This window comes from Lissotriton vulgaris, chromosome 7 (genome assembly GCF_964263255.1).
Source record: "Lissotriton vulgaris chromosome 7, aLisVul1.2, whole genome shotgun sequence".
In the NCBI taxonomy this organism is placed as follows: domain Eukaryota; kingdom Metazoa; phylum Chordata; class Amphibia; order Caudata; family Salamandridae; genus Lissotriton; species Lissotriton vulgaris.
The window spans coordinates 536,709,684-536,736,197 of record NC_141695.1 but is presented as its reverse complement, the minus strand read 5'-3'; the positions used below and the strand labels follow the sequence as shown (position 1 = coordinate 536,736,197).

Here is a 26,514-nt window from a genome sequence, read left to right as displayed (position 1 = left end):
TATTCCCAACACAATCCAAAGTTCAATCCATGGTGAAACCAGATAAGTCTTTTTCAGGTGATGAAAAAGGTCATTTGCTTGTTCTTTGAAAGTTCTTTTCGCTGGCGTAGTTTCAGGTTCGCTGGGATCCTCAGAAAATGTATCAAAGTTAATTAAATAGCCAGAGGCAGTTCTGTCAATTGTTGGGATTGCATCAGGATTCGTTATAATCGCTGGAACCACTTGATCACTTGTACTTCATTGTAGACTGGAGCTACTTCATTGTAGACAGGTGTTTCCTGACAAACAGTTATTTGGGTCTCAAGAGGTAGAAGTTCCATAGCTTTGTTGCATAGTCCTTCTTTTCGCACTGCAGATTCCTCAAATGTGATAAGTCTCTCAGTTTGAACCTCTTCGATTGTAGCTAGTGGTGTGCGTCTGCTACATTGGCGGAGTCCACTTGGCCTACTGTTTAGTATCGGCCACATAGTGTGGTTTTATCAGGTCGATGGACACAAACCTGTTCTCCTTTTTACCAGCAAGGGGCAGCAGTAAAACTGTTCTTGATCCGTGGATTGCTAGGACAGATACTGGTTGTCTGTAAGAAGGCCCAAATTACTCCTTGTCCGCAATCTTTTCTCTGACTAGATCACCAAGCTTTGGAATCCAGACAGGCGTTGCTGGAACGGTCGTTTTTTCCTCAGTGTTAGTTGGCTTCAGGAACACGTTGCTTTGTTTCGTTCTCAGTTCATTTAAGTCCCTTAAAACAGCCAAATGATCTTTGATATCAATTTTCTTTTGGTCCACCACTGATGTCTGACAATCAAGGTCTGCGACCAACATTCTTGTCCCAAAAAGGACCTCATATGGAGTGATACCCCCTAGAGAACTTCTTGGCAAGTTGTTAGGACTACGTTGGACACTTATTAGATGTTTGACCCACCTGTAACCCAAACCTAATACCCTAACTGTTATAGATTGCTTTATGTCCTGGTTTTTTCTCCACAACTGAATTTCCCTCAGAATGGAATGGACTAGAATACCGCAATGCAACACCCAAATTGGCCATGGCCTCCTTGTAAGCTCGAGAGTGAAACGCAGGACCCCGGTCAAAATGTAGTGTGCTGATTGCGTATGTGCCGATAAAGACTCGCAAATCTTTTATAACAGTTCGAGCGTCAGCCGAGCGCTGAGGCCACATCAAAATGAACCTTGTCTTAATATTTGTGGGACCGATTTTGTTCTCAGGGACGTCTGCGTGTAGAAAGTCTAATGCTGTCTAACAATGGTGTCGGTACGGGGCTAGCTTTGCTATAGTCAGGTATCTGGCGGCATTCTGTGCTGCGATCTCTATTGCAGTCTATGCAGTCAATTACAAACATATGAATGTGAGCATTCATCCCTGGCCACCAATACGTCTCTTTTACAGTTAATATTGTTTTATAGATTCCTTGATGTATCAGACTTTCTCCCAAATGTGCTTCGTAAATCAAAGCTACTCCACGTTTCCTGTTTGGAATTACTCTATCCCCCACTCCAGGGAGTCGAGCAAAAAGGAACGTTTTTTGCATCAATTTTATATGGGTATTTGAGTGGAGATTTATTAGGCAACACTGTCCCACCTCCTTTGCATGTAGCATTGACAGCCAGCATTATTTCACTGTCTATTTTCGTTTTTGAACGAGTGATTGCAGCTACGGAGGCCGTTGCACAGCTGCCTTCGTGGCTTCATCAGCCAATTAATTCCCTTCAATGTGAATGCCATCACATTGATGACTCAGCGTGTGTATCACATGAGTGTTTTGTAGTCCTTCTCGTAACTGACCTACTTGTTCCCAAAGCGTTTTATGCTTGATTGTGCAACCTTTTGCATCTTTGAAACCGTTTGGAAGCCAGTTCTGTAAATATTCATAATAAGATTGCACACAATAAAACGAATTGTACACTATGAGTGTGGGGAATTTGCGATCCGTATTCTCAAGTGCTATCTTGAATGCTTGTAGTTCAGTTCTCTGAGCTGTACAATCTCCTAAGGATTGAGTTTTAGTGACCATTGGTCTAAATTTGCCATCGGGCCAACAACCTTTAACGATCGCGCATGCCGCACTATAGGCTTGTTTACCCCCCGTAGGAGGTTGAGCTGATCCGTCACTATAAATTATCCATTCATACTGGTCAAGAGGGAGAATTTCAGTAGGTAGAGCACATTCTTGATCGTATTGTAGAAATGCTTGTGTTTTTAAATAAGGATCAAAAACTTATTCAACATCTGTTGGAGTAAGAGAATGAATCCATTGTATCTATCTTGGATGTAAAGCTTTAGCATTAGGAATGCTCGCTTTTGTCACTGCTTCTAAGGCAGGTACAGGTGTCACAACCATAATTTGTTTTCCCTGTGCGAGGGCTCTTTCTTTTGCTACAGCAGTTTGAACAGCTGTCAGAATTTTTTCTGTAGAAATGAATTTCATTCCTGCTTGTGTGTACAAATGTGATTTGTATGCAATTGGTACTTTTACACCTTTGTTAAAAGTCATGTAGGTGAATTCGCACTGACCCGAAATTATTTGGATCACTAAGTTGCGTACGTTTACGCGTGTTTGCAAATGCTTTGTTGCTAACATGTCTGTTTGCAATGAACGCAAAATTTCTGTATGTTTTTGTGATCAATTTACTGTTTTGAAATCAGGTTTGATTAATTTGTGGAGGGGTTTAAACCTTTCTGCGTAATTTAGAATGTAAGTTCTTCCGAAATTCAGGAATCCTAGAATTGGCTGTAAGTTTTTCAGCGTTTTTGGAGGTTGGAGCAGCGCACACTTTTCTAAAAAGTTGGCTGCCAGGCTTTTGCCTTCACTTGATAATTCATATCCTAGGAAAAGGACGTTGAGGTGGGCAATTCTTGATTTCTTAAAATTGAATTTGTACCCTTCAGAGGCAAATCCCAGTAAAATGGTGTTCATCCAGTTCAAGTGCTTATCCAAGTCATATCTGTCAGATAGTTGTCATTGACATATGACAATGCCTCATCTTCATATGTTTGTAGTAACTCTGTTGCCCTTGCTGAGAAAAACCCAGAACTATTCTTGAATTGTTGAGGGAGACGACAGAAGTGATCCTGTGTCCCCATTATTGAGAAAGCGGTCAAATAGCTACTTTCTGGTGCAATGTTTTGACAAAAGAAACCGTTAGAAATATCTAATGTTGTTTTATATTTTTTACGTACAATGTTATTCATTAATGCCGTACTGTGTGCATTCTGCACTGCAAATGTTTTGCAACAAGAGTTTAGATGTCTGTAATCCAATACTAAACAATATGTATTGTCTGGTTTGGAGACAGGAAACAAAGGATTGTTCATTGATGAGGTGCATGTTTCAATCACCCCCTGGTTTTCAAGTTGATCTAAAATCTCTGTGACCTATTTTTTTTAGCTTCTTGCTTAACTGGGTACTGCCTTTGTGCAGTTGGTTGATTTTTTAACTGGGTTTTATGGAGGGGTGAGTCCTCATCCCATCCTACATGATTTTTGTATAATGCAGGAGCTTGGGCGACTGCCCATTTCCTGGCATAGATATATTTTATTTTATTGGAATATGATTAGAGAAGGCTGGCATAATGATGTCTTCGCCATGTGAGCACTCCCTGACAAATTCTGGTGGCCAGCCTTGTTCAGCTAGAAGAATGTCATAACCCTTAGAAATCGAGACGAACCTTTGGTGTTATTTTCCGTGCCGCTCGAGTTTTCCTAAAATAGAACAGAACACTTCTCCGACTGGACTAATTAGCCAGCGTGCTTGGAAACCGAAAACGTTGGCTCACATCCTTTTTCTGTGAGGGAGTTGTTTACAGCATTGAAATAAAACATCGTCCTGATGATGGTCTTATCGATGAATACAACAAAGACCGAAACGTCGACATCCTGCTATCATCTCCTTTAATGCTGTCTTTAGACGCCAACTTACAACCACTTTTTATTGTTTAATTTGGGTTGTTTGTTTGAATTAGCTGGAGCTGATACTCAATGTTATGAACCATAGAAAAAATACTGTCTTTCTTCGTTCATGACTTTTTCTGCTTGAATTAATTTGTGTTTTCACATCCCTTGTCACTTTTACAAAGTAAAGATTTGATTCAAAACAAACTTCCCTTCTTTTGCTCTGTTTTATCTTTACCTTCCATGCATTTATGCTGTGTTCAAAACAAATTTGATATCCTCTGGATACTTAAGAGTGTGAAATTGCGATACCACTCATTGACTAAGAGAAAACATTTCTGAAATAAGTCCCTTGTAGCACCCTATGTTTTGAACCATAACCCTTAGAAAGTCACTCCCAAAAGAGTGCTTTCACTTTTCGTAGTATGTTTTCCTCCATTCAGAGTGTTGTTTCATATAACTTTTGTGGAGAACTAACCCTGGTATCTGCAGTTTAAACTTGAATGAATTCATTCATGTCCACTGTCTCCAGAAGACCCTTCAGGTTCTGGCGAGCTATTGTGACTTCTGCTGCGCTGTCCAACATTTTGTCTGAACCCATTCTCCGATATTGAGTTGTGTCCACAAGATCCTCGGCATGTCTGATTTTTAGACCTGCTACCTTCTTTTTGGTGAATTGAGTATTCTTGTTTTTCTGAACGTGTTGATTGTCTTTGGACTTTACGCGTTCTTCCTTGTGTTCTGACCGTCCTCTTCTTTCGGATTTCTGTGACGAAGTCTGAAAGGTATGAGAGGAACGTGTATCAGTATCTTGATATCTGTCAGGTTTTTTCAAATTATCTCTATTCCTGAGGTTATACCTCCTTTCAGAGGGCTCCTTTTGAGGAGACCTACCTCTGGAATGAGAACGCTTCTCTTTAGAAGTTTGTTTGCTATTTTCCCACTTCTTTTTAGAAGGAGTAGTAATGTTTTTAGAAAAGACCTTTTCAGGACTTTCAGACAGCTGTGGTTTCACTGGTTTAACACCCAACTGTCTCTGCCTAATTCTTCATAGGATTTTTCAATTATTCTGGCTATTTTCTGTGGTTGCTCAGTTACATCGAATTCCCTTAACTTCTGGCGTATCGCCACTGATGCTGCTTCTCCTTTAATATTAGCTATTACTATCATCGAGACCTGTTTGAAATCTTTCAGTAGTTTCATACCCAAATTTAAAGCAGGCTCTGCCCCGTATTCGTTTTGAATCTGTTTCAGGACGTCTGGTATTATCGCCATAGATGGAACACTGTGCGTTTTAGTGTAGATTGCAGCAAAGACTGTACCCCAAGGGGTGCAGTCCTCCAGATGTGGTGTGGTCCCCATTGGTAAACAGATTGTTAAAATTCTGTGTTTTTCCTGAGGGCTAGTATTAGGAAATACTGCTTCGATTTGACTAATTTTTTGAGCTACCCAGAATGGAATTTGTTCACGTTTTGTAGGTAATTTACCTATGTCTGTGTGTAAAGTCTGTGGTGTCATTTTTAGTGTATTCCCCTGGTGAGAGATATGTTGCGGAATAACCACTTCAGGTTGGATTGTGAGAGTCCGCATGACATATTGAACCAATTGTCTATAAATTCTGATTAACTCTTTGAGTTGAGTTAGTAATTCTGCGTCTGACATGTCGTCAATGTCAGGATGAGTTGTATAGCCGGCTAAAATTGGCCATGTTGCTCCTGGTCTACCTAGTGGACCGAGCCTGGTAATGTGATTTAAATGGTTTAATGGGCACATTTAAACCAGAGCTCATGCTCCTGGTATGTGAGTGGAAATTCAAAATCCTCAAAAGTAATGTATTCCTCTTGTGGATTATCTTCTTTGTAGAAGTGAAACATTTGTGTTACTGGATTTGCTTCTGGGAAGACTATTCATGAATAGAATACCTCTGTCTGGTGATATTCATGTGCCTCTATCACAAAAACCGCCCTATCACCTCTTGATGTTTTATAAGTTTTATAGTGATGGCTTTCCTTAAATTTTGATCACATCGGTTTCTTGGAAACCTGTGAGGTTAAAAGCTGCTCAATCAGCGGTAGCTCCACCGGTTTCAGTGTTGTTATCCCCATAGAGCAAGTTTCAAGGGAACAAAGATAAGGTGCACAATATTTTGGTACACTGCATCCTTCAACGTTGAACAAACAAAAAAGCGAATACATAGGATTTTTGTCCTACTCAGCTATGGTGGATATTATCCCTGACCCACTCCAGACGTCTATTGGAGTATTATGGAAAAAGGGGTCTCTGAGAAAAGCACAACTGAGTTACTTTAGTATCTAGAGTAAGCATGAGCGAATTTTGCGGATCTCGCGTTCGCGAATTTTGCGGATTTGCGGATTCGCAATCCGCAAAATCCGCGAATTCCCGCGAATTTGCGGATTTTTTTTTTTTGTGTTCGCCCGTGTTTCTGCCAGTTCGCGAGGGTTTTTACAATTTCGCAATTTGCGAACTTACCTGTCGGGTCGCAAGTTTTGCGAACTTGTTGTTTCTACGTGTCCAGCCTGTTTGGGACACTCTTCTTCATCACTGCCACTCTCTGTCACCACTGCCACTCTCTGACTACTCATGCCACCCTCTGGCCCACCCATGCCACCCTCTGTTTCATCACCACACCCTCTGGTTGTCCAGTGTACATTATTTTCGGCAAAGCAAAGCACACCTTCCCTGCCTCAAGTGACCTGAATTAATTTGGGGCTGATTAATGTGTCACAGAATATTTTTTTAGCTGGCACCTGCTTCCTTAGTGCGCCCTGATTAGTGATCTTTTGCACTTGCTAAGTGCTTTCATTGTTGCAAAATTAGTTACAACACCTGCCCTGCCCCAACTGACAATAATGAATTAGGGGCTGATTAATGGATTTTAACTTCCAGCCTGGCTCCTGCTTGTCTCCCTTAGCTGTAATTCAGGACCTTTGTGGCATATGTGTAACTATTCTGAGGTTCAGAGCAGGGTCACATAATAGTTTCAACTGGCAACTGAACTCTGGAGGGGCCCCTCAGGAAGCACTACAGGAAATGGCTACTAATGATGAGCCTGAACTTTTGAACCTGGTAAGTAGTTACTTTCAGTTTTGCTAAGATCGTATTTCTGCAATTTTGCACTTATTCGCGGGGCGCGAACTCACGCGAACAGTGCGAGCAGTGCGAGCAAAATCCGCTGCTCGCGGATTTGCGGATTTTGCGGGAGATTCGCGAATCTCGCGGATTGCGAATTTCCCGAAAATCCGCAAAATCCGCGAGCGGAACGGATTTTCCGCCCATGCCTAATCTAGAGTTAAATTAGTGCCTTACCAAACCGTTGGGCGCCATGTAGTGTAGTTCCTATATTCACAATAGGCTCTGCGCATTGGAATAATATACACTATAGATTTGACATAGGACTGAGGTCAGTATGTCTCTATCGAGTATACTAAACTTAATTGTGTATGCCAGCTAACTCAGAGGTCACTAGAAACTTTCTCGAGTAAACAAGAAGGGATTAGTCACTGACAACCGCATAAACATGACTACATTGTTTCCTCTAGAACCGGAACAATATCTTCAGAGTCGTGGAAACAATAGATAACTATTTAACTCAGTCAATGGTGCATGCTTCGTTTCCAAAGAGTTTGCACAGAAATAGAGAGACAGGCGTTTCATTAAAAAGGGGTTTATTGAACAGTCTTCTTTCTCATGCAAGAGAGGTGAACTGCTACAATCGTTAGACAGAATGCGAAGTATAATGCGTACAGCATAAACAGTAATATAAAATAATACTGTAATAGCATTGTCTGTTGCTATGACATATATAAAAATACATACACAAATAACACAGGCTAAAATACTCAACTGGTGCTTCTAAAATATGCCTACCCCAGTGTTCCTAACCTAGGTCTAGTTCGAGGGAAGAAGTAGGTGCTGTCTTTAGCATAGGTTTAGTTTTGCCAAGAACTGCCAAAGGTTTCTCTAGGTTCTAATCAGCTCCATACCTTAGAATGAGAGAGGTTGGTATCTCTTTCTCAGGACTCGATTTCCCAACACCCCGCAAGGGGAGACAGAAACACTGGAGCTGGATTCTCGGCTGGAGGAGTTCAGCTTCTGGTCAGTGCGTCAGCTGGAGAGTTGGCTTCCTTCGGCACTTGCTGTAGCGAGCTGCGTCGTGCAAGTAGATAGTCGAACTGCACCGAACCATACCATGCTTTGCCATAGTAAGTGAAGGTATATTTATACCTTGAAGGTGTTTAGGAATGCCAGTATTGACGTAAAGTCGAGCATATGAACGTCAGGAATTAACCCCTAAGGAAAAGATGTTCATGCATAATAAAGGAGTTCTTAGAGAAATCAATATCCAAGCAAGAGGAAGTCCCTAACGGCTTAAGAGACTGGTTTTCCAAGAAATCGTTGTGACGTAGATGAACGGATGGAAGTAACCATGCCTTTATTTGGGCTGCATGGGCTATGCCTAAATAAGAACTGGATTTCTATGCCTATATAAGGGCAATGCGAATTGTACCTATATAAGGGCATGAATCGGGAAATTCATTTGGAATCTAAAATCGAACACAACATCACTGGTCCACAGCCCCCTCCCTCACTGAGTGAGCACCGTTTCACTGCTCCACAGCCCCCTTGCTCACTGAGGGAGCAGAGTCTCACTGCTCCACAGCCCCCATGCTCACTGAGGGAGCAGCATCTCACTGCTCCATAGCCCCCGCACTCATAGAGGGACTTCTTTGCTGCGCACGGCATTTTCGTGGACACGTGACGCTCTTGCGGGAGATTTAACTCCAAATTGAAATATTCAAGGAATCTATTGTGTTATATATCCACAATGATGTATACTAAAGAATTTAACAGAATGTCAAAAAGAAATTGAATTTAGCCTTGAGAAGCCCTGGCGCAATTTGCCACAGAGGGCGAAACACGTGTCGGCTGTCAATGTTCAATTCTGCATCAATAAAATTCTATTTTTTCTAAAACTGGACCGACCCTATTTCTTGAGTGGAAATCTGAATCAATGATTACAGGATTCAACCTTAAACAATACATATATAAACCTGGAAAACATACTCTCCTTTTTCTAAGCACTCATAGAGGGTGCAGAGTCACACTGCTCCACAGCCCCCGTGCTCACTGAGGGAGCAGAGTCACCCTGCTCCCCAGTCCCTTGCTCACTGAAGGAGCAGCGTCTCACTGCTTCTCGGCCCCGTGCAGCTCTTACTGCTCAACAGCCACCACCCTCAGTGGGGGAACAGAGTCTCACTACTCCACAGGCCCCGCGCTCAGTACAGGACCATAGTCTCACTGCCTAACTACTCCTGCGCTCACTGAGAGAACAGAGTTTCACAGCTCCACAGCCCCCACCCTCCCTGAGGGAGCACAGAGTCTCACTGCTACACAGCCCCTGTGCTCAATGAGGGGGCAGCATCTCACTGCTCCACAGCCCCTGCGCTCACTGAGGGAGCACAGTCTCACTGCTTCACAGCACCCGCGCTCACTGAGGGAGCATCGTCTCACTACTCTACAGGCCCCACACTCACTGAGGGAGCACAGTCTTACTGCTCCACAGCCCTGCGCACACTGAGGGAGCAGCAGCTCACTGCCCCATAACCCCCGCACTCACTAAGGGAGCAGCGTCTCACTGCTCCATAGCCCCCATGCTCACTGAGGGAGCAGAGGCAGCAGCCAGTGGAATAACAGCCTCAATGAGAGAGTCTACGAAATTCCCCAGCGTAGCGGGAGGCCGATACACAAGGAGGCCGGAGATGGAGACAGTAGAGGATATGCAAAGGGAAAATTGACAACTTTCAGAGTTGCTAATGCCGCAGTCTACTGCTTTGCATACGAATGTGTGCTTTGGTCTGCTGAGGTCAGCCCGAAAGGTGTTACCACTGCTTCCTGATCCAGCAAAGAAGCTTTTGATACGTGGTTTAATCCTATCGAGGCTCGACTATGGGAATGCGCTGTTTCTCGGTGCTCCCGAAGCGACCTTTAAAACCCTCCAACAGGTGCAAAACGCAGCTGCGAGAGTCCTTATGGATGTCCCCAGAAGGCAGTCTGCCGCCCCGGCCCTCAAAACGCTCCACTGGCTCCCCGTGAAGGAGCGGGTGAAATTTAAAGCGCTATGCACGGCCCACAAAATTCTGCATGGCAAAGGCCACCCCATCCTTTCTAACATGGCCCGTCCTTATAAGCCCCCACGCCTTCTGCGCTCGGACCAAAAACATCTTCTGCAGTCAGCGAGAGTAAGGAGAGCTCGTTCTGGGGGCAGCCGTTTCTCTGTACAGGTGGTGACTCTTTGGAACTCTTTGGAACTCTTTGCCCCTCAAGATTCGCTCAGAGCCCAAGATCCTACTATTTAGGAAACTTCTTAAGACCTATCTGTTTCCACAGGAGTGATTAGTTGAGTCTCTCCTTCTGGTCTGTTTGCGCCGGGATGCCCCCGGGTAAGCTGAGCGCGTTACAAATTTCATATTATTATTATTATTATTATTCACTGCTCCACAGCCCCCAGCTCTCACTGAGGAAGCAACATCTCGCAGCTCCACAGCCCCTGCGTGCAATAAGGGACAGAGTCTCACTGTTCCACAGCCCCAGTGCCCACTGAGGGGACAGAATCTCACTGCTCCATAGCCCCTGCGCTCACTGAGGGAGCAGAGTCTCACTGCTCCACAGCCCCCGTGCAGCTCTCACTGCTCCACAGCCGCCACGCTCACTGAGGGAACAGAGTCTCACTACTCCACAGCCCTCGCGCTCACTACAGGAGCAGAATTTCACTGCCTAAAAGCCCCTGCGCTCATGAGAGAACAGAGTTTCAAAGTTCCCCAAAGTTTATGGATCATGGTGAGCTTCCTCAAAATGCAAAAATAACAATTGATGGACAGAATGCAGAACAATGTCATACATTCACCCCAGTACAGAGATCTGGGCCTAAATCCATCGTTTTTTGCACTCCACACCACCACAGTTCAGACATGGCCATATGCAAATCAGCCTTGACCCTGTGCCTCATGGGAACAGTCCAGCCCAAACTGCCAAGCCATGTCTTTCCTGGACCGGATTCAAGCATCCTAGGACCGGTTTCTGGCTATCAGCCGTCTTCATCCAGGATAGCTTCACTCCAGTGGTGTGGAGAGCATGGGACTCACGTCTGAGTATACCCTTCCCACTCGGGGTAACAAATGCAAAAACAACAATTGATGGACAGAAGGCAGAACAATGTCATACATTCACCCCAGTACAGAGATCTGGGCCTAAATCCATCGTTTTTTTGCACTCCACACCACCCCAGTTCAGACATGGCCATATGCAAATCAGCCTTGACCCTGTGCCTCATGGGAACAGTCCAGCCCGAACTGCCAAGCCATGTCTTTCCTGGACCGGATTCAAGCATCCTAGGACATAAAGAAATAAATAAATTGTGTAGCCAGGTATTGAATTCATAGGTCTTTATGTTTAGAATTCAATTATGTTCATGCTGAATTACTTCATTCAGTAACAAACAATTAATACAAAGTGCGACCATCAAACATAGATACAGTTCAGTGACAATTGGTGAAAAAAGTGCTTAAGTGCTAAAATGTACAGTGAAAATGAATAGATACAATTATATACACAAGTAATTAATAGGCCAGCAATTAATTGATCTCCAAGGAATCCTAGTGTATTGTAGAGGGATCATGGAGTGTTCTGGACCTAATTGAGCATTGACGTTTCGAACCTGGTGCGCCCCAGTTGGTGGTCGCTGCGGGTCTTTACCAAGAAAGGAAGCGGACGTTGACAGTCTCCGGCTAAAGCTCTCTGTCTTTCCTCCCTGTGTCCAGACTCCGCAGCCCGCTCTGTTGCTTCTCCGTCCCTTCCAGACAGTTTGTGCGTTTCACGCCTCTCCTTTCTCCCGCCCGGAAATCCGATTTGCGTGTCAGGCCTGATTAAATAGCACTATTTTATTTATTTTATAGCGCTATGTCGTGACATCATGCTGTCATTTGCATAGTCTTAATTGGTCATTCCCCCACTTCTTTTTGTAGGACTTGTGCCCTGGCACAAGTATATTTTAGGTACACATCTTCATTTATCAATCACTGGCTCTGGTCGCAATTGCTGTGGGGGTTCCTTCTTGGAGCATTAGTTAACATTCGTTAACTGCGTGTGCCATTCACATAATCGCGTGTGTACCAGACGTCCCATAAATAGTTTGAGGAGGAAGCTGTCGAATGCGGCGAGATATGGAGGAAGACTGCTCGAGGGCCAGCATGCAGATGTTGTCAGATGATGCACGGTTAGGAAGCAGCATGGGCTGAACCACGTGGGCAGAGAGGGAAACACCGCCGTGCTGTTTTTGTGTGTCACCTCCTGGTTGCCATGCGCACAGCCTGGCAGCGATCAGGGCTAAGGAAGTCACATTCCAGAGCGTGATTTCATGCAGCCAGTGAGTCAAACAGGAGAGTGAGTGAAAAATAACTTTTCTGTGTGGTGCAGCCTGACTGCTTTTCCCCGGAGGTTATTTATAGCAGCACAGTGTGTCCCCGCGCCTCCAGTTTTATACAGAGGACACACCCAGCCCTAGGCGTCATCGGGGCGTCGTCCCCGACTGGCAAAGACGAACCTTATAACTCCTCAGCCGCTCACAGCCCCAGGGAGCTCACTTTTGGATTGGCACTCGGACGGCGCGCACCCTGCTGCTTGGATCGAACCGCCCATTTTAATCTCCTCATCACCTCCAGTTCTGTGTGAGATTCAGCTGTGCACTTTGTGGGAAAGGAAGGATCGCGTTCCCCGTTGCAGGAGTCTCGCCGTGCACAGTAAGTCGGGCCGCTATACTTCGCTCTCATTTTACCGACTGGGGCAATTTAGCTGCTCACATCTGCTGAGTAAAGTTCTTGTGTGGTCCCGAAAGCTGATACACAGCCCACCACCATCCCCTAGGGCTTCGTCTCATGTAAGTTATCATTCCCTAAAAAATAATATAGAAATAATGTACTGACTGATACAGCGGCAGGCATTCCTTTTGGCATTAGAGTGCCTTGAACTTGGCAACATATGCGATTCAAATTGCTTAGGCTACCTTGTGTAGCGCTTACCTCAAAGATTGTCTTCAATGTGAGGTGTTAGCGGCTCGCTGGATAGCAAAGGATTAGCACTGCACTTCTCAACAGGACTTCTGTACACTGGAACTGTGCCGGCACTTCACAGTAACACTTTAAAATAAAGGGACGATATCCGCACTTCTCAGCAGAACTGCAGCACTTCCAATGAGGCAATAGCAGTGCTCTCTGCCCAGAGGTACTGTACAGCAGCGCTTTCGGTGGGGCAATAGCAGTGCTTTCCACCCAGCGGGACTGTAGCGCTTTCAGAGGGGGCAATAGCAGTGCTTTCCACCCAGCGGGACTGTAGCGCTTTCAGAGGGGGCAATAGCAGTGCTTTCCACCCAGCGGGACTGTAGCGCTTTCAGAGGGATGCCGGGACAATAGTGGTGCTTTCGCTCAGCAGTACTGTTGCACTTTTAATGGGACAATGGTATTGCTTCCAACTCAGCATGACTGCAGCACTTCCAAGGGGCCAAACGCAGTGCTTTACACCCAGCGGTACCATACTGAAGCGCTTTCAGCGGGGGCAATCGTAGCCAGCGGGACTGCAGCACTTTCAGTGAGGCGATACCAGTGCTTCTCACCCAGGAGCACTAGTCTAGCACTCTTCTAAACAGGTCAACAGCAGTGCTGCTTGCCACCCAGCAGTAATGCAGCTCTTTCAGGGGTCAACAGCAGTGTTTTCCACCCAGCAGTAATGCAGCACTTTCAGGCGTCAGCAGCAGTGCTTTCCACCAGCAGTAATGCAGCACTTTCAGGGGTCAACAGCAGTGCTTTCCACCCAGAAGTAATGCAGCACTTTCAGGGGTCAACACTGCAGTGCTCTCCACCCAGCAGTAATGCAGCACTTTCAGGGGTCAACACTGCAGTGCTCCCCACCCAGCAGTAATGCAGCACTTTCAGGGGTCAACAGCAGTGCTTGCCACTCAGCAGTAATGCAGCACTTTCAGGGGTCAACAATCCAGTGCTCTCCACCCAGCAGTAATGCAGCACTTTCAGGGGGCAACAGCAGTGTTTTCCACCCAGCAGTTATGCAGCACTTCAGGGGTCAACAGCAGTGCTTTCCACCCATCAGTAATGCAGCACTTTCAGGCGTCGACACTGCAGTGCTTTCCATCCAGCAGTAATGCAGCACTTTCAGGGGTCAACAGCAGTGCTCTCCATCGAGGTGGAACGCGGTACTTTCAGTGGCCAACAGCAGTGCTCTCCACCGACCACCGAGCTGGAACGCAGCACTTTCAGTGGGATAAAAGCAGCTGCAGCACTTCCCACCCAGAGGGGCCACAGAAATGCTGGACAGTGCTGGCATTTCTTAACCGGAATGTGACACTTGTTATGGGGCAGAGCTGACACTTCTGTGCGGAACTGCAGTGCTGTTCACTGTACGCCCGGACACATCTTGTCCGAAGGATTGTACACTGGGGAAGGACCGCCATTTGCCAGCATTCATTCAATATTGAGGCGCTCGGCTGTTCAGTGGTATAGGACCAGCCCCTGCGAACAGCACCAACGTTCTTTTTAATGGGACAGGAGTGGTACTTCTCACACGGGCTGCGGTAGGCTGGGGCGGGACAGGCGTCTCTAGAAGGGCTGCAGTAATGAAGCAGTGCGCGGTCTCCTGCCAGTCTCAGCCCCCTCGGTACTTTTAATTGGATGGTAAACATGATTATCGGCAGGGCTGCAATGCGTTCAGTGGGGCAGAACCAAGATTCCCCAGTAGAGCAGTGCGGTACTCCTTATCCGGACCGATCCAAGAGTGTATTCGTTTTAATAGGGCTTGAAATGTATTTTCGGAGTACTGAAGTACTTTGCACCGGGCGCTGCGCACACCGCCAAGCAGGACTACGCCCTTGATTTGGACAGGAGTACACCCCAGAAGGCGGCGGTATTTTAAGGAGTTAGGGCAGCACAGCAAGTGCCCACAGGATTAGCACACTTTAAACTGGACCACGAAACACCTCTCGGCTGATCTGCAATTATATTGTATTGTAGGATTTGTACAGCGCTTACTGTCCCTATGGGGGGCGTTGGAACGCTAGGCGTGTCCTAGAACCCCACAAATCCCATTTAAGAGCCTGAAGCGCTTTAAATGGAACCGACACCTCTGAGCAAGACTGTGCACTTGGGGCAGTAAAGACCTCTCTGGGCATGACTGCAGCACTTTCAACGGCATAGTGCATACATTTCTGAGCACGATTGTAGCGCTCCGAAACGGACATTACAGACAGTTATGAGCAGGGCTGCAGCACGTTAGAGAGGACCATGAACACACCTATCAGCAGGACTGCTTTAAGTTTACTAGAATAGCAGATATACCTGGGAACAGCAGAACTTCAAGCGGAACAGCTCAGGCTTCTCTGGGCGGGACTGTTCGCTTGGAGTAGGACAGAGCATATTATCAAGGGATATTTCGCAGTTTTTTTGGCACATAGCACCTAAAAAGCAGCAAATTTGTTATCGCGCGATTTACAAGGACACGCTAACAAGCATTAGCGCGTTTCCTTGCTACTTTGCATGTCAGCGATCAATATCGCTAATGATATGCAAAGTAGGCGCTCCTCAGATAACATCATGGGGAAACCTCGCTACAACAGCTTCACGGTATTTACAAGGTTGCCCCAGACCCGCCAAGCGATATTACAAGTCGCGCTAACGCCCCATTATCGCAGGATTTTAACTCCTGCTAAAAATACGACTTAGCCATCTGTAAAATGGGAGGTGGATTGCATGGCTGAGTCCAAACCTGCTTATTACCAAGGTTTTCTGTTTTACTGGTAAATTATCACTGCTTTTATGCAGCTACAGCATGTTCTCACCCTCTATCACTGGATTTCAGATCGCCTAGGTGAAAAACGTTGATAATACGCCGCTAACCTGCCACAGAAATCCAGCGAGAGACGGCAATAAGGATAATCGCGCTAAGCGCAATTTGCGATAATTATCGCATTTACTTGATAATATGCGCCGAAGAGAGTACTTTGAATGGGACAGCACAGGTACCTCTATGTAAGAGTCTGAAAATACATTCTGCTCAGGACTGCAGTACTTGGAAGAGCCCGGTGCAGATGCTTCCAAGCAGGACTTTCAACAGAACAGGCCGTTCCCCTAGTCTGATTTGATTTTGATTTGATTTGTGCATTTATCATTCCAAAAGGAGCATCCTGGCGCTTTGCGGAAGATAGTTAGGGTAGGCGGGAGTATCGATTATATGAGTGATGAGCAAAGTTCATCTGAGGATCCAAAGATCCAAGCAGTGCTTAATTTGTTAAAAACTTTGTGCTGGGGCTCTTGACTGGAGGACACTAGAGCTTGCTCCATCCGTTGCTCCTGGCAGCACTGCCAATGACAGCACCAACACACTACCAATCATCACACTCTTAAAAGTGTGACAATTCATAGTATTACAGGCCCCCAAAGATTGGCTTTGGAGGCAAATACTAATAATTGGAAATTGAAATAATAAACAGAATCTGTTGTGTTCATACCTAAATTGGCAAATACCACTACCATGTGGCAGACAGTCATAAGCCCTGCTGCTGGTAATTAAGTGCCGGTGCTGAGCACCGGAAAGCACTTGCACAAATTAAGCACTGGATCCAAGTCTTCAAGGCCTTTTTGAACTGGGTTTCTGTTCTCATCAGCCTTAAGTGCGTGGGCATAAGGTTCCAGGCTTTGGTTCCCAATGCTGCTGCGGATTCTCCTCCTTTGGTTTTACACCTAAAGAAAGGGGGCTTTCAGAAGATTTGTAGAAGAGAATCTGAGTGTCTTGGCAGTGGTGTGGTTGGTGAGCCTGGCCAAAAGATATGTAGGCCCTAGGTTCTAAGATGCTCTGAAAGTGATTAAAAGTACTTTGATAAAGATTCTCTTGTGCATGGACAGCCAGTTAAGGGTTTTCAGGGCTGCTGAAGATCTGCAGGTAGTTTTAGCAATAGCGGGCTGCAGCATGCTGTACTACTTGTGGTCTCTTGAGTACATGTTTGTTTACTACTGTAAGTAGGCTGTTGCAGTAGTCTAGTCTCGACAGGATGAATGCAGCTGCAACTGTCTTCCTTGCAGAGAGTGGAATAAAATCAAAGAATTTTTTGAGGGTTTTAATTATGTTTTTTTTAACGGAGTTTTTATATAGCGCAAACTTGACCCGAAGGTATCGGGTATCAGATCTCTTTACATAGCACCAGTTGCGTTACATGAGGACACATTATTTTTTGTTAGGCTCAAGGAGATTAAGTGATTTGCCCAGAATCACAGGCTGTTCAGCGTCATTGCCGAGACTCAAAACCAGTTCCCCAGATTCAAGGTCGATCGCCCTAGCCGTTAGGCAAACTCCTTTCCTCCTGCCAGCCACTGGAACAATCTGCCACAGAACATTAGGGCCTGTGGGGAACAAACAGCTTCAAGAAACTTTTAAAGACATGTCTGTTTTAGATTTGCCCGACCACCACGTACCCGTCTCTCAAAGCGCCGAGAGATCCCCTAAAGTAAAGTAAAGTAAAGTATGTTGAAACATGTCCCAGCCACCGTCAGGGCGTTGGACAGTAGCACTTTGTAGCACGTTGAAGAGTACAGTGCAGGCATCCATCTACTCGAATGCTCACTTGAATATGACAGTACTGACAGAAGGAATGAGGTATTTTTGAAGATAAGGAGGGCACACACTCTCATCAGTAGTACTACACTGTTTCATATAGGACTAGCGAAACCCCTGAGTACAATACTCTTGCTGGAAGGGCACACCTAACTTTGTTTACAGCTGCAGTATTTTAACCTGGACAATACAGACACCCCGAGCAATGCATACTGATGACTTTCATTAGAACAGCTACACATCCCTGGGCTTGACTGCTGCACTTTAAATAGGACAGACAACATAACTCGGAGCAGGACTACAGCACTTGGAATATGGAGATGCAGACACCTGTCAGCGGGCTTGTGGTACTTGGAATATGATACTGGTGACACTTATGAGCAGGACTGCAGTAATTGGAATATGACACAGGTGATACTTGTGAGCAGGACTGGAGTGCCTAGAAAATGACAGTGTTGACACCTCTGAGTGGCACTGCAGCACGTACGAAAGTGTAGGCTCCTCAGAGCGGGGCTGTGGTACTTTGAATATGACAGTGCAGACACCTTTGAGCAGGACTGCAGTACTTGAAATATGAGACTGGTGACACCTCTTAGTAGATCTGTAGTACTCGAAATATGAGGATGCAGAGACACTTGTGAGCGGGACTGCGGAACTTGAAATGTGACACTGGCGACACCTCTGAGTAGATCTGTAGTACTCGAAATATGAGGATGCAGACACTTGTGAGCAGGACTGCGGAACTTAAAATGTGACACTGGCGACACCTCTGAGTAGATCTGTAGTACTCGAAATATGAGGATGCAGACACTTGTGAGCAGGACTGCGGAGCTTGAAATGTGACACTGACGACACCTCTGAGTAGATCTGTAGTACTCAAAATATGAGGATGCAGACACTTGTGAGCAGGACTGCGGAACTTGGAATGTGACACTGACGACACCTCTGAGTAGATCTGTAGTACTCGAAATATGAGGATACAGGCACTTGTGAGCGGGACTGCTGTACTTGGAATGTGACACTGACGACACCTCTGAGTAGATCTGTGGTACTCGAAATATGAGGATGCAGACACTTGTGAGCAGGACTGCGGAACTTGAAATGTGACACTGGCGACACCTCTGAGTAGATCTGTGGTACTCGAAATATGAGGATGCAGACACTTTTGAGCAGGACTGCGGAACTTGAAATGTGACACTGGCGACACCTCTGAGTAGATCTGTAGTACTCGAAATATGAGGATGCAGACACTTGTGAGCAGGACTGCGGAGCTTGAAATGTGACACTGGCGACACCTCTGAGTAGATCTGTAGTACTCGAAATATGAGGATGCAGACACTTGTGAGCAGGACTGCGGAACTTGAAATGTGACACTGGCGACACCTCTGAGTAGATCTGTAGTACTCGAAATATGAGGATGCAGACACTTGTGAGCAGGACTGCGGAACTTGGAATGTGACACTGACGACACCTCTGAGTAGATCTGTAGTACTCGAAATATGAGGATACAGACACTTGTGAGCGGGACTGCGGAACTTGAAATGTGACACTGACGACACCTCTGAGTAGATCTGTAGTACTCGAAATATGAGGATGCAGACACTTGTGAGCAGGACTGCGGAGCTTGAAATGTGACACTGACGACACCTCTGAGTAGATCTGTAGTACTCGAAATATGAGGATACAGACACTTGTGAGCGGGACTGCTGTACTTGGAATGTGACACTGACGACACCTCTGAGTAGATCTGTGGTACTCGAAATATGAGGATGCAGACACTTGTGAGCAGGACTGCGGAACTTGAAATGTGACACTGGCGACACCTCTGAGTAGATCTGTGGTACTCGAAATATGAGGATGCAGACACTTTTGAGCAGGACTGCGGAACTTGAAATGTGACACTGGCGACACCTCTGAGTAGATCTGTAGTACTCGAAATATGAGGATGCAGACACTTGTGAGCAGGACTGCGGAGCTTGAAATGTGACACTGGCGACACCTCTGAGTAGATCTGTAGTACTCGAAATATGAGGATGCAGACACTTTTGAGCAGGACTGCGGAACTTGAAATGTGACACTGGCGACACCTCTGAGTAGATCTGTAGTACTCGAAATATGAGGATGCAGACACTTGTGAGCGGGACTGCGGAACTTGGAATGTGACACTGACGACACCTCTGAGTAGATCTGTAGTACTCGAAATATGAGGATACAGACACTTGTGAGCGGGACTGCGGAACTTGAAATGTGACACTGACGACACCTCTGAGTAGATCTGTGGTACTCGAAATATGAGGATGCAGACACTTGTGAGCAGGACTGCGGAACTTGAAATGTGACACTGGCGACACCTCTGAGTAGATCTGTGGTACTCGAAATATGAGGATGCAGACAATTTTGAGCAGGACTGCGGAACTTGAAATGTGACACTGGCGACACCTCTGAGTAGATCTGTAGTACTCGAAATATGAGGATGCAGACACTTGTGAGCAGGACTGCGGAGCTTGAAATGTGACACTGGCGACACCTCTGAGTAGATCTGTGGTACTCGAAATATGAGGATGCAGACACTTGTGAGCAGGACTGCGGAACTTGAAATGTGACACTGGCGACACCTCTGAGTAGATCTGTAGTACTCGAAATATGAGGATGCAGACACTTGTGAGCAGGACTGCGGAACTTGAAATGTGACACTGGCGACACCTCTGAGTAGATCTGTAGTACTCGAAATATGAGGATGCAGACACTTTTGAGCAGGACTGCGGAACTTGAAATGTGACACTGGCGACACCTCTGAGTAGATCTGTAGTACTCGAAATATGAGGATGCAGACACTTGTGAGCAGGACTGCGGAACTTGGAATGTGACACTGACGACACCTCTGAGTAGATCTGTAGTACTCGAAATATGAGGATACAGACACTTGTGAGCGGGACTGCTGTACTTGGAATGTGACACTGGTGACACCTCTGAGTAGATCTGTAGTACTCGAAATATGAGGATGCACACACTTGTGAGCGGGACTGCTGTACTTGGAATGTGACACTGGTGACACCTTTGAGTAGGACTGTAGTACTCGAAATATGAGGATGCAGACACTTGTGAGCGGGACTGCTGTACTTGGAATGTGACACTGGTGACACCTTTGAGTAGGACTGTAGTACTCGAAATATGAGGATGCAGACACTTGTGAGCGGGACTGCTGTACTTGGAATGTGACACTGGTGACACCTTTGAGTAGGACTGTAGTACTCGAAATATGAGGATGCAGACACTTGTGAGCGGGACTGCGATACTTGGAATGTGACACTGGCGACACCTCTGAGTAGGACTGTGAGCAGGCCTGTATACTTAGATTATTACAGTGGTGAAGCCTCAGAGCGGTACTACTGTGCAAATGACAGTGCAGACTATTATTAACTGGGGTGTGGTATTTGGAATATGATGATGCAGACACCTGTGAGCAGGACTGCAGTACTTGGAATATGATGATGCAAACACCTGTGAGAGGGACTGCGGTACTTGGAATATGATGTTGTCGACATCTGTAAGTGGAACTGCGGTACTTGGAATATGATGAAGCAGACACCTGTGAGTGGGGCTGTGGTACTTTGAATATGACGATGTAGACACCTGTGAGCGGGACTGTGGTACTTTGAATATGACGATGTGGACACCTGTGAGCGGGACTGTGGTACTTGGAATATGAAGATGCAGACACCTGTGATCAGGACTGCGGTACTTGGAATATGAAGATGCAGACACCTGTGAGCGGGACTGTAGTACTTGGAATATGAAGATGCAGACACATGTGAGCGGGACTGTAGTACTTGGAATATGAAGATGCAGACACATGTGATCAGGAGGGCGGTACTTGGAATATGATGATGCAAACACCTGTGAGAGGGACTGTGGTACTTGGAATATGATGTTGTCGACATCTGTAAACGGAACTGCGGTACTTGGAATATGATGAAGCAGACACCTGTGAGTGGGGCTGTGGTACTTTGAATATGAAGATGCAGACACCTGTGATCAGGACTGCGGTACTTGGAATATGAAGATGCAGACACCTGTGATCAGGACTGCGGTACTTGGAATATGAAGATGCAGACACCTTTGAGCGGGACTGTAGTACTTGGAATATGACGTTGCAGACAGCTAGGAGTGGAACAGCGATATTTGGAATATGACGTTGCAGACACCTGTGAGCGGGACTGTAGTACTTGGAATATGAAGATGCAGACACCTGTGATCAGGAGGGCGGTACTTGGAATATGACGTTGCAGACAGCTAGGAATGGAACAGCAATATTTGGAATATGACGTTGCAGACACCTGTGATCAGGACTGCGGTACTTGGAATATGACGATGCAGACACCTGTGAGCGGACTGCGGTACTTGGAACATGAAGATGCAGACACCTGTGATCGGGACTGTGGACTTGGAATATGACGATGCAGACACCTCTGAGTAGGACTGCAGTACTTTGAATATGACGATGTAGACACCTGTGAGCGGGACTGCGGTACTTGGAATATGACGATGCAGACACCTGTGAGCGGGACTGCTGTACTTGGAATATGACGATGCAGACACCTGTGAGCGGACTGCGGTACTTGGAACATGAAGATGCAGACACCTGTGATCGGGACTGTGGACTTGGAATATGACGATGCAGACACCTGTGAGCGGACTGCGGTACTTGGAACATGAAGATGCAGACACCTGTGATCGGGACTGTGGACTTGGAATATGACGATGCAGACACCTGTGAGCGGACTGCGGCACTTGGAACATGACGATGTAGACACCTGTGAGCGGGACTGCGGTACTTGGAATATGACGATGCAGACACCTCTGAGTAGGACTGCAGTACTTTGAATATGACGATGTAGACACCTGTGAGCGGGACTGCGGTACTTGGAATATGACGATGCAGACACCTGTGAGCGGGACTGTGGACTTGGAATATGACGATGCAGACACCTGTGAGAGGGACTGCGGTACTTGGAATATGACGATGCAGACACCTCTGAGTAGGACTGCGGTACTTGGAATATGATCTTGTTGACACCTGTGAGCGGAATTGCGGTACTTGGAATATGAAGATGCAGACACCTGTGATCGGGACTGTGGACTTGGAATATGACGATGCAGACACCTGTGAGCGGACTGCGGTACTTGGAACATGAAGATGCAGACACCTGTGATCGGGACTGTGGACTTGGAATATGACGATGCAGACACCTGTGAGCGGACTGCGGTACTTGGAACATGAAGATGCAGACACCTGTGATCGGGACTGTGGACTTGGAATATGACGATGCAGACACCTCTGAGTAGGACTGCAGTACTTTGAATATGACGATGTAGACACCTGTGAGCGGGACTGCGGTACTTGGAATATGACGATGCAGACACCTGTGAGCGGGACTGCGGTACTTGGAATATGACGATGTAGACACCTGTGAGCGGGACTGCGGTACTTGGAATATGACGATGCAGACACCTGTGAGCGGGACTGTGGACTTGGAATATGACGATGCAGACACCTGTGAGAGGGACTGCGGTACTTGGAATATGACGATGCAGACACCTCTGAGTAGGACTGCAGTACTTTGAATATGACGATGTAGACACCTGTGAGCGGGACTGCGGTACTTGGAATATGACGATGTAGACACCTGTGAGCGGGACTGCGGTACTTGGAATATGACGATGCAGACACCTGTGAGCGGGACTGCGGTACTTGGAATATGACGATGTAGACACCTGTGAGCGGGACTGCGGTACTTGGAATATGACGATGCAGACACCTGTGAGCGGGACTGTGGACTTGGAATATGACGATGCAGACACCTGTGAGAGGGACTGCGGTACTTGGAATATGACGATGCAGACACCTCTGAGTAGGACTGCGGTACTTGGAATATGATCTTGTTGACACCTGTGAGCGGAATTGCGGTACTTGGAATATGATGTTGTTGACACCTGTGAGCGGAACTGCAGTACTTGGAATATGACACTGGGGACAACTCTGAGTAGGACTGCAGTACTTGGAATATGACGATACAGTGGGGAAAAATAAGTGCAGGTACTCATTAAAATAGAGGTGTAGCAAGTGGGCGGGCTAAAGGCAAAATATAATCATACATAATGACTTCTGTACCAGTTGCAGCACATATTAAAACACACGAGAAACGTGTTCATGTAAAAAAAAAGATTAATTCATAACACAAAATGAAAGTCATGATGGCACTTTCACCAGAATGGTCGCTGTGCACCTGATTGACAGCACAGGTTCTGACTAGAGACCCTGTCCTGTTATTCACAGCGTGACACAAGCCCTCTCAACCCCCTGCAGTTTGGGGACATTCAAATGGGCTCTCTTGGAATCTTCAACAGCAACTCTGCAAAAGGCTACTTCAGCCGAGTTAATTACAAGCTCCTAGGAAGCAGAGCGGCCTCTGCCCTGCACTGTAGGAGAAACCTAACCTGTGCCTGCTGTGCTGTGGATCAGGGTACGGGTACGCTCCCTGGCTACAGAGAAGTGCCAGTACTGACTGCAAAAAAAAATTGGAAGTGCCGGTACTCAGGCCCGGTGAGTACCGGCCCATTTAAAGCACTGTGGAATATGATGATACAGACAACTCTTAGCAGAACCATAGTGCTCTGCAAGGTAAAGTGCATGCATAATTGTGGAGGAATGTAGAAATTGGATTTGGATGGAACCTCAGTTAGAACTGCAAGGTACTCAGGGGCAAAACTGCACGAGTTTGAATGCAACAGTGCAGACACTTTTGTGCAGAACTACAACATTTTGAACAGGACAGTACGGAAACCTATGGGCATGAACAACGTACGTCAAACAAGTCTCCGAGATGGCCTTAACCAGGCCTGTTTGAGTTTTAATGGGACAGTAGATACATATTTGAGCTGAGCGTCAGTACTTTGAATAGGACAGTAAGGAAACGTATATTCGGGAAAGAACTGGGTAGAAACCTTTGGAAGGACTGAGTATTTTCAAGGGGTCAGTACTGAATAGGGCAGTAAACAAATCTTTGTGCAGGAATGTTGTACTGTGAAATGGACAGCATAGATATCACAGAATCGGGCTTTGAAACTTGAACAGGGTAATTAGAACAGGACAGTTTAGATTCATCTTGGCAAAATGTTAGTACTTCGAATAATACTTTAGAAACCTTTCTGTGTACCTTTCCAAGTTCTGACTGAAGTAATTAGATAAGCAATGGCAATGCCAAGTAGTCTGATTTATAAATGCACTGTCAAGCCAAGCCTAATATCCATGTACGGTAATGACCACCATGGTCCCATCTGTACTGCTGCAAAAGAAAAACACCATAAATTATCTAGTTATCTTGGACATTTTAATAGCATTACAATGGCATGTGTGTGCCCCTTTAAATTCAATCTCAGGAATCTGGAGAAATAAACAATATGGAGGACATGCACTTTTTTGTTGAAGCACACAGCTTCTACCCAATCAAAAGATGTTCTCCTGGCTTCCAAAATGTGGGTGGAGCCTAAGCCTATCTCCTGGTGATTCTCACATAATTGTCTGGTGATGGTTGCACTGTCAAGCCGGAGCATAAAACAGCCAGTCCTGGTATCTTTAAACTGGACTGTATTTCTTTCAATGGGACATTACAAATACCACTGAACAGAACTGCAGCACTTTGAACATTATTATTATTTATAAGACTCAAAAAGTGCACAACTACCAAATAAGGATTTCCTGCTCCTGAGCAAAGGAGAAGATGAACAGATTAACAGTTTACAATGTCCAGGTCTTTAGGCCTTTGGGGAATGCAAGTAAGGAAGTACAGGGTCTCAGAAGCTCTGGGTGGAAGTTCTACACTTTTGGACCCAAAACATAGAAGGAGCTCCCTCCCATAGGAGTAGCTGCATCCCTGAGCAGGACTGCACACATTAGGTCATTGCTCATACCGCTGTGCAGAAAAGCAGTAAGCACACGTACTTTTAGTACCCATACCATTTACAGGTCTGCGGTAATTGACCTGTAGTAATTAGGACTGTTGTCTCCAGTGATACACCTACTATCTGGTCCCCAAATTATATAAATGTTCAAAGGGAGTTTGTGATTCCCTTGAGGAATTCTCAACACAATGAATTACTCTGGTCTCCTGCTAGATATCAGTGTCATCGCAACATACTCGAAGAAACCATTGCCTAAAACCTCTATGAGCCACAGAATCCCAACCTGTCAATCTGACCACTATCCAACATGGGATTATGTTGGATTATAATGAATATTCAAGCCTGACAGTCCGATATGATTGTCCACCCCACCCAGAAATATCCTGGATCTAGTGGGGATACAAAAAATGCCCATTACAGCGGGGACACAAAAAATAATGCACACTCCACAGATCACTAAAGCTGAGATGCCCTCCATAAATATGTGTAACTGACCCCCACGCAAGTAAAACACCAGAATAGAACTGCTGGAAACTGACCGTTCATACACAACGAGAGGTCAACGCAGGAATGCAGGATAATGAAGGAACCTCTAGGCAGCTGGGACAACTTGGGGTAAATATCCCTGTACTTATAGGGCCACCGTTGCCACCCTAGGCCCTAAAACTAGCTTGTTCATTTGCATAAACTGCCCTACTGCACGAAGGTGAAATGGAAAGCAGTGACCTTAGTGACCTAGATGTTCTCTGGTGCTTGAGACGTGAATTGTTCCATCCCACCCAAAATCCTGGGTCCTATTCGCTTTCTCCCCAGATGATCAAACTATGTGGTTCATATTATAGCATATCATATAATAGCTTTCGATGCCACATTATAACATATCATAGAATATAATAGTACACCTTTAGGTAAAATACCGTAACCTATCACACGCTAACATACCATATCATTCCACA

At 45.9% G+C, this 26,514-nt stretch overlaps 1 protein-coding gene across 2 annotated transcripts in view; it reads left to right on the top strand.

The window, feature by feature from the left end:
- Nucleotides 1-26,514, top strand: part of PMP22 (peripheral myelin protein 22) — a 377,982-nt gene that overhangs the window by 262,248 nt on the left and 89,220 nt on the right. Inside the window, exon 1 of one of the 2 annotated variants that reach the window (XM_086930612.1) lies at nt 12,421-12,726. The exons of the other annotated variant lie outside the window; for it this stretch is intronic. The gene's annotated coding sequence lies outside the window, so the exon portion shown is untranslated. Of the gene's footprint in view, nt 1-12,420; nt 12,727-26,514 lie in introns of those variants that run through there. 2 annotated transcript variants of the gene reach the window in all.